Source organism: Euprymna scolopes, chromosome 45, assembly GCF_053919585.1.
Source record: "Euprymna scolopes isolate OS-2025 chromosome 45, ASM5391958v1, whole genome shotgun sequence".
Lineage (NCBI taxonomy): Eukaryota > Metazoa > Mollusca > Cephalopoda > Sepiida > Sepiolidae > Euprymna > Euprymna scolopes.
Window position 1 is genome coordinate 66330895 of NC_136526.1, and position 10000 is coordinate 66340894.

The following is a 10000-nucleotide window of genomic DNA, read 5'->3' on the forward strand; positions in this document are numbered from 1 at the left end:
GTTTCGATTCTAACTGATGGCACCTTCTTTATTTTTGAAAAGTATAAACTGTGATCTGTAAAATCACTGATATATATATATACACTATAATATGCAATAACTAGGGCTATGACAACAGCATATTCTTATCATTGTTTTGACTTTCGAGTATATATATCTGACACAGTTAGGCACAGTTAATCAACCAAGAACCACATCACTCTATATAAAAGCATATAAGATATTAATGGATACACACTCGAGAGTCAAAACCATGAAAAGAATATGCTGTTGTCCCAGTCCCAGGTAATAATATACACGATATATAATGATCATTAGTAATTGAATATAATAATATCTGCATAAATTAAAATAATATATTTAAGCGTATTTTATGACCAGGCAAAAATAAAACTCACACTTAAGCAGAAAAATAATACTTATTGTTGTTTACTATATTCATAAATCTAATTTATAAACCTCCTTATGTCTGTCTGTCAGTCTGTCTGTCTGTCTGTCTGTCTGTCTCTATACTTTTCGAAGTGCATCTCTTCCGAGAGGTAAAATCGCAAAGTGCAAGGCGGGTCAAATGATTATATTTTTTCTGTGCCATTCTTCTATGAGTTTTTAGCCGGTAAAAAATAATTGCTGATGGTAAAAAATAATTTCTGATGGTAAAAAAATTCTTGATGGTAAAAAATAATTGCTGATGGTAAAAAATAATTGCTGATGGTAAAAAAAATGATTGATGGTAAAAAAAATTTTTGATGGTAAAAAATAATTGCTGATGGTAAAAAATAATTGCTGATGGTAAAAAAAAATTCTGATGGTAAAAAATAATTGCTGATGGTAAAAAATAATTCCTGATGGAAAAAAATAATTTCTGACGGTAAAAAATAATTCCTGATGTTAAAAAATAATTTCTGACGGTAAAAAATAATTCCTGATGGTAAAAAATAATTTCTGATGGTAAAAAATAATTGCTGATGGTAAAAAAATTCTGATGGTAAAAAATAATTGCTGATGGTAAAAAATAATTTCTGATGGTAAAAAAAATTCCTGATGGTAAAAATAATTGCTGATGGTAAAAAAAATTTCTGATGGTAAAAAATAATTGCTGATGGTAAAAAATAATTGCTGACGGTAAAAATAATTGCTGACGGTAAAAAATAATTGCTGATGGTAAAAATAATTTCTGATGGTAAAAAATAATTGCTGATGGTAAAAAAAAAATTCTGATGGTAAAAAATAATTTCTGATGGTAAAAAATAATTGCTGATGGTAAATAAAAATTCCTGATCGTAAAAAATAATTGCTGATGGTAAAAAAATAATTGCTGATGGTAAAAAATAATTGCTGACGGTAAAAAATAATTGATGATGGTAAAATATAATTGATGATGGTAAAAAAGATTGCTGATGGTAAAAAATAATTGCTGATGGTAAAAAATAATTGCTGATGGAAAAAATAATTGCTGATAGTAAAAAATAGCCATCAAGTGAAAAAATGGATTTTGGCAAGCATAAGTCAACTAAATGTGTTAAATGTGTTATTTGTATGTATGCGCAAATATATACATTGGTTCATTTTTAGCGATTTCATATCCATTTGATGATAGCTCAAGCGGTAACGACAAAGGCTGGATCGCTGTATGTTTTGGTTTTGGTTCTAGCTGATGGCATTCAAGTTTTTTTTTATTATTTAACTTTTAAAATCAATATCATATGTTGTAATATGCAATAACCAACACAGGATTGACTCTATAATAATAAATACGGAATCTGCATGAATTAAAATATCATATTTAAGTATATTTTATGACCAGACAAAACCATTGAAAAATGTCTGAGGGAGAATTGTTAAATTACTCGTTACATCATTATTTAAAAAAGAAACAGTTAAATCATTATTTAAAAAAGAAAAGGTTAAATCATTATTTAAAAATGAAACAGTTAAATCATTATTTAAAAAAGAAACGGTTAAATCATTATTTAAAAAAGAAACAGTTAAATCATTATTTAAAAAAGAAACCGTTAAATAATTATTTAAAAATGAAACAGTTAAATCATTATTTAAAAAAGAAACGGTTAAATCATTATTTAAAAAAGAAACAGTTAAATCATTATTTAAAAAGAAACAGTAAAATCATTATTTAAAAAAGAAACAGTTAAATCATTATTTAAAAAAGAAACAGTTAAATCATTATGTAAAAAAAAAACAGTTAAATCATTATTTAAAAAAGAAACAGTTAAATCATTATTTAAAAAGAAACAGTTAAATCATTATTTAAAAAAGAAACGGTTAAATCATTATTTAAAAAAGAAACAGTTAAATCATTATTTAAAAAGAAACAGTAAAATCATTATTTAAAAAAGAAACAGTTAAATCATTATTTAAAAAAAGCAGTTAAATCATTATTTAAAAAGAAACGGTTAAATCATTATTTAAAAAAGAAACGGTTAAATCATTATCTAAAAAAGAAACATTTAAATCATTATTAAAAAAAGAAACGGTTAAATCATTATTTAAAAAAGAAACGGTTAAATCATTATTTAAAAAAGAAACATTAAAATCATTATTTAAAAAAGAAACGGTTAAATCATTATTTAAAAAAGAAACAGTTAAATCATTATTAAAAAAAGAAACGTTTAAATAATTATTTAAAAAAGAAACAGTTAAATCATTATTTAAAAAAGAAACAGTTAAATCATTATTTAAAAAAGAAACGGTTAAATCATTATTTAAAAAAGAAACATTTAAATCATTATTTAATAAAGAAACAGTTAAATCATTATTTAAAAAAGAAACAGTTAAATCATTATTTAAAAATGAAACAGTTAAATCTTTATTTAAAAAAGAAACCGTTAAATCATTATTAAAAAAAGAAACAGTTAAATCATTATTTAAAAAAGAAACGGTTAAATCATTATTTAAAAAAGAAACAGTTAAATCATTATTTAAAAAAGAAACGTTTAAATAATTATTTAAAAAAGAAACAGTTAAATCATTATTTAAAAAAGAAACAGTTAAATCATTATTTAAAAAAGAAACGGTTAAATCATTATTTAAAAAAGAAACATTAAAATCATTATTTAAAAAAGAAACGTTTAAATCATTATTTAAAAAAGAAACAGTTAAATCATTATTTAAAAAAGAAACGGTTAAATCATTATTTAAAAAATGAACGGTTAAATCATTATTTAAAAAAGAAACAGTTAAATCATTATTTAAAAAAGAAACGGTTAAATCATTATCTAAAAAAGAAACATTTAAATCATTATTAAAAAAAGAAACAGTTAAATCATTATTTAAAAAAGAAACGGTTAAATCATTATTTAAAAAAGAAACAGTTAAATCATTATTTAAAAAAGAAACAGTTAAATCATTATTAAAAAAGAAACAGTTAAATCATTATTTAAAAAAGAAATAGTTAAATCATTATTTAAAAAAGAAACGGTTAAATCATTATCTAAAAAAGAAACGGTTAAATCATTATTTAAAAAAGAAACATTTAAATCATTATTTAATAGAGAAACAGTTAAATCATTATTTAAAAAAGAAACAGTTAAATATTTATTTAAAAATGAAACAGTTAAATCTTTATTTAAAAAAGAAACCGTTAAATCATTATTAAAAAAAGAAACAGTTAAATCATTATTTAAAAAAGAAACGGTTAAATCATTATTTAAAAAAGAAACAGTTAAATCTTTATTTAAAAAAGAAACAGTTAAATACTTATTTAAAAAAGAAACGGTTAAATCATTATTTAAATAAGAAACAGTTAAATCATTATTTAAAAAGTAACAGTTAAATCATTATTTAAAAAAGAAACATTAAAATCATTATTTAAAAAAGAAACATTTAAATCATTATTTAAAAAAGAAACGGTTAAATCATTATTTAAAAAATGAACGGTTAAATCATTATTTAAAAAAGAAACGGTTAAATCATTATTTAAAAAAGAAACATTTAAATCATTATTTAAAAAAGAAACGGTTAAATCATTATCTAAAAAAGAAACATTTAAATCATTATTAAAAAAATAAACAGTTAAATCATTATTTAAAAAAGAAACGGTTAAATCATTATTTAAAAAAGAAATAGTTAAATCATTATTTAAAAAAGAAACAGTTAAATCATTATTTAAAAAAGAAACAGTTAAATCATTATTTGAAAAAGAAACAGTTAAATCATTATTTAAAAAAGAAACGGTTAAATCATTATTTAAAAAAGAAACATTTAAATCATTATTTAAAAAAGAAACGGTTAAATCATTATTTAAAAAAGAAACAGTTAAATCATTATTTAAAAAAGAAACGTTTAAATAATTATTTAAAAAAGAAACAGTTAAATCATTATTTAAAAAAGAAACAGTTAAATCATTATTTAAAAAAGAAACGGTTAAATCATTATTTAAAAAAGAAACATTGAAATCATTATTTAATAAAGAAACAGCTAAATCATTATTTAAAAAAGAAACAGTTAAATCATTATTTAAAAATGAAACAGTTAAATCTTTATTTAAAAAAGAAACCGTTAAATCATTATTAAAAAAAGAAACAGTTAAATCATTATTTAAAAAAGAAACGGTTAAATCATTATTTAAAAAAGATACTATTAAATCTTTATTTAAAAAAGAAACAGTTAAATACTTATTTAAAAAAGAAACGGTTAAATCATTATTTAAAAAAGAAACAGTTAAATCATTATTTAAAAAGAAACAGTTAAATCATTATATAAAAAGAAACATAAAAATCATTATTTAAAAAAGAAACATTTAAATCATTTTTTTAAAAAGAAACAGTTAAATCATTATTTAAAAAAGAAACGGTTAAATCATTATTTAAAAAAGAAACGGTTAAATCATTATTTAAAAAAGAAACAGTTAAATAATTATTTTAAAAAGAAACAGTTAAATCATTACTTAAAAAAGAAACGGTTAAATCATTGTTTAAAAAAGAAGCAGTTAAATCATTATTTAAAAAAGAAACAGTAAAATCATTATTTAAAAAAGAGACAGTTAAATGATTATTTAAAAAAGAAACAGTTAAATCATTATATAAAAAAGAAACAGTTAAATCATTATTTAAAAAAGAAACAGTAAAATCATTATTTAAAAAAGAGACAGTTAAATCATTATTTAAAAAAGAAACAGTTAAATCATTATTTAAAAAAGAAACAGTTAAATCATTATTTAAAAAAGAAACAGTTAAATCATTATTTAAAAAAGAAACAGTTAAATCATTTTTAAAAAAGAAACAGTTAAATCATTATTTAAAAAAGAAACGGTTAAATCATTATTTAAAAAAGAAACGGTTAAATCATTATTTAAAAAAGAAACAGTTAAATCATTATTTAAAAAAGAAACGGTTAAATCATTATTTAAAAAAGAAACAGTTAAATCATTATATAAAAAAGAAACAGTTAAATCATTATTTAAAAAAGAAACAGTTAAATCATTATTTAAAAAAGAAACAGTTAAATCATTATTTAGAAAAGAAACAGTTAAATCATTATTTAAAAAAGAAACAGTTAAATCATTTTAAAAAAGAAACAGTTAAATTATTATTAAAAAAAGAAACAGTTAAATCATTATTTAAAAAGAAACAGTTAAATCATTTTTAAAAAAGAGACAGTTAACTCATTATTTAAAAAAGAAACAGTTAAATCATTATTTAAAAAAGAAACAGTTAAATCATTATTTAAAAAAGAAAGTTAAATCATTTTTTAAAAAGGAACAGTTAAATCATTATTTAAAAAAGAAACGGTTAAATCATTATTTAAAAAAGAAACAGTTAAATCATTATTTAGAAAAGAAGCAGTTAAATCATTATTTAAAAAAGAAACAGTTAAATCATTATTTAAAAAAGAAGCAGTTAAATCATTATTTAAAAAAGAAACAGTTAAATCATTATTTAGAAAAGAAACAGTGAAATCATTATTTAGAAAAGAAACAGTTAAATCATTATTTAAAAAAGAAACAGTTAAATCATTATTTAGAAAAGAAACAGTGAAATCATTATTTAGAAAAGAAACAGTTAAATCATTATTTAAAAAAGAAACAGTTAAATCATTATTTAAAAAAGAAACAGTGAAATCATTATTTAAAAAAGAAGCAGTTAAATCATTTTTAAAAAAGAAACAGTTAAATCATTATTTAGAAAAGAAACAGTTAAATCATTATTTAGAAAAGAAACAGTTAAATCATTATTTAAAAAAGAAACAGTTAAATCATTATTTAAAAAAGAAACAGTGAAATCATTATTTAAAAAAGAAGCAGTTAAATCATTATTTAAAAAAGAAACAGTTAAATCATTTTTTAAAAAAGAAACAGTTAAATCATTATTTAAAAAAGAAACGGTTAAATCATTATTTAAAAAAGAAACAGTTAAATCTAATTATCATGTAGGAAATATACTTGGAAATTAAACTCAATCGAATTCTCCCGATAATAAAAAAAAAAAAAAATCACGTTATGCAAACTGATAAAGTTCTTTTATATAGAAAATAATTTTTTACGATTTTTGATGATTTACTATTAACCGTAGCCATTACAAGGCTTTTCTAGGGACGTTGTTAATGGGGGGGGGACCGGTGATGAATGTTAAGAATGGCGGACCGACTTGTTTCGTCTTAAAATTTGATTTTCTTAGTTAAAAAAAAAAGAACAAAAAATATTAGATTGATGCAAAAATAATGCCGTTTTTGACGTTCACCTTATATATAAAAACGACTGTTTTTCAGCTGACTACAATGGTCAAGATCAAAGTGTAGTATCTGTTCTTCAGATGCTGCAAGCTATGACTAGCTAGGACTAGCTATGACTAGCAAAGACCAGATGTGGGGGCAACCCCACATGCTTGACCTTTAACCAGCTCCCATTTCCCACCTCTCGGGAGCTGGTCCCCTTTTCCCCTTCCCCCCTCCCTTCACTCCTCACATTAAAAATCGGCCTTGTGCCTAATTTGCTCGGTGGGGGAGCAAATAAATACCATCTGTTCTTCAGATGCTGCACTTCATTTTCTTGTTCTCTTTCGGTGGAGGAGAAATCCTTCGCGACTGAGACAATTTTTATTCTTGTACCTTTTCTCCACGTTAAAAAACGACCCTGGTGTCTAACTCTGTCCTGTGGGGAGGCGTAGTAAATAGGTACAATATGGTCGTCTTCAAGTCTAACGTAAACAAGTTCTTGATGAGCCACTCCCTTTAAGTAATTCAATTTATCAGATTTCTTCTACTCACGATTACTATAATATTGTTCCACTGACTTCCGTACCCTCATTAACCCTTATCCTCGAATGGTCTCCGAGCCTTGATAAGTGGTGACTCCTTTGTAAATAAACAAAAAGTGATATTCTCCTGAAGATTGAAGGTTCAATTCTCAGTATGGGCAACCGAAAAATACAACTGCAAATTACTTAGGACCCCTATCCAGTTGTGGCTGACGGAACAAGAGCATGTTACCCCTGTGAAGTAAATAAAGGGTTCTGTTCGAAATTCCGTCCAAATTCCCGAGTTCGACAAAACCATTCTCGAAATCAACAAGATACACCTGAAGAAGGTCACAGTTTACATCAACGTTGTAAAAATCATACGTAAGATAAGAACAGTAGTCGATGAATTCAAATTAAACTGCATCAATCGCTTTATTGCAGATTAGTAAAATATCAATATTTCACTAAATATACGTCACAACAAAATGAAAATTATATCATCAAACGACTGCTTTTGAGGTTAGTTATTTCCAAAAAATTTATTCAAATTCATGCGATATTCACGAAGTTGTGACATTTTATTTTTTTTGTTATGGAATTTCCACTGTCCATCGCTTTATTTCAGGTCTTTAAAATGTTGTTTTGGGGCAAAAGTACAATGTCTTGTCATGCGAATTTTAATTTTTATTATATTTTTTTGTCAAAGAATAATGAGAAAATGTACATCCTAGGTTCTAAGCTTCAAATAAATTATTTATCGACATATTCATCATTTTTTAAATAACTTAAAACAACATTTTGTCCCCCGGGGAAGTCAATTGTTTGATCTCAAAAAGGAGTTATGGCTCTAGCAATATCAATTATGTTCTCCACAAGGCATCCTTTGAAGTAAATTGCTCTCCACCCTCATACTCCTGTTTTCAATATTGACCAGCGATATTCAATGGGGTTAAGGTCTGGAGAACACGGTGGTCAGGTCATGAGAGTTTCTCTAAAGAAGCCCATAGATTCAAGGAAAGCTGCAGTCGCCCTAACAGAATGGGATGGTGCATTGTCCTGCATAAAAATCATCTGAAAGCGACATGACAATGGTAAGTCATTAAGCCATGGTGACAAATGTTTATCCAAAAAGGCCATGTATGCATTGCTGGTAAGTTTTACACTTTCTGGAACTTGAAAAGATCCAACCAACTTATCCCCAATGATTCCCGCCCAAAACATGATACCTCCACCTCCTTGTTGGCGAGGAACTCTGTAAGAGGTTGGAGTTCTGTTCAAATTCCAAACTTTGGCCCATCCATCTGGACCGTCAAGAGTAGCAAGGGTCTCATCTGTTAATAGGACACGTTGGAAATCCATTTTCATGTAATTCTGTGCCCAAGTCTTTCGTTTTTCCCTATGATGTTTGCTCAATGGAGGCCTTGGAATAGTTTTGATGTTCCTTGCCATCTCATTCAACACATTACATCAGGCCTGTCTGGATCTTGGAGAGATTCCAGCTCTTGCAAAAATGGAAGCATTGCTGCTGTTTGGGTTTCGGTTGACTTCCCTCTGAACTTTCCGAATATCACGATGTGAAAGGTTTCTCCTGGTGCCCTTATTCTTTCTGGATTTGGTGTTGGGGTTGTTCACGAATGAAGCCAAAATTCTTGGATCCCTTTCCAGATCCATGTCTAAATCATTGATGAACAATCCTTCTGCAAGTCCAGCAACAATCCTTTCCTTTTCAATAACCATTAATCGCCCCTTTTTTTAGCATTTAAAGCGATGGACAGCATAAATTACTTGATAATAAATAAAATGTCATAACTTTGTGAATATCGCATGGATTTGAATAAAATTTGGGGAAAGAACTAACCTTGAAACAGTCATTTGATGATACAATTTTCATTTTTGTGTGACGTATATTTAGTGAAATATTGATATTTTACTAATCTGCAATAAAGTGATTGACACGGTTTATACAAATAAGCAATCATCATCTCCAAGTTCAGAAATGTAGCTTCAATTTTATTTTCGTTAAACTAAGTTTATACTTGGATTCTTGAATGCAACCAAACTATTGCATGTTTCTAAAGTAATAAAAAATATTCTCCAATAATTTTTTATTAAACGACTAGTGGAGTGGGGGGGGTGACTTTGCCCGGTCATAAAATACGCTTAAATATGATATTTTAATTTGTCCAGATTTCGCATATATTAAAACAGAGTCGTGATTTCAAAAGTAAAAAAAAAAGTATTTGGGTGCCATCAGCTAGAATCGAAACCGAAAGCAAAACACTAGCATTCAAAGCTGGTGACGTTACCACTGTACCAACATGACACGCATATAAACTGATTGAAAATTAAAAATAAACCAAGATGAATGTACAAAATGTATAACGGTTTTTTCAAGTTTGACCCTTTTTTGACCCCCTTAAAAACAATTTTAACAGGCAAAAGACCCATAAAGGAACTGCCCATAAAAATCCAATCATTTGAGGCCTCTAGCGCCGCTCTGCGACTTTTAGTTTCGGAAGAGATAGTTTGAAAATATGGAGACGGACAGACAGATATATAGCCTTTTATATATTTGACTAATGGGGAGGGAGACAGCTTTGCCCGGTCATAAAATACGTTTAAATACGATATTTTAATTTGTCCAGATTTCGTATATATTATTATAGTCGTAATTTCAAAAGTAAAAGAAAGTATTTGGGTGCCATCCGCTAGGATCGAAACCGAAAGCAAAACTGTAGCATTCAAAGCTGGTGACGTTACCACTGTACCAATGTGACACGCATATGAACTGGTTAAATAAAAAGTTA

The 10000-nt window shown here is 25.6% G+C and overlaps 1 protein-coding gene across 1 annotated transcript in view; it reads right to left on the reverse strand.

The window, feature by feature from the left end:
- Positions 1 to 10000, reverse strand: part of LOC145269864 (macrophage metalloelastase-like) — a 72167-nt gene that overhangs the window by 30274 nt on the left and 31893 nt on the right. The gene's annotated exons all lie outside the window — the stretch shown is intronic.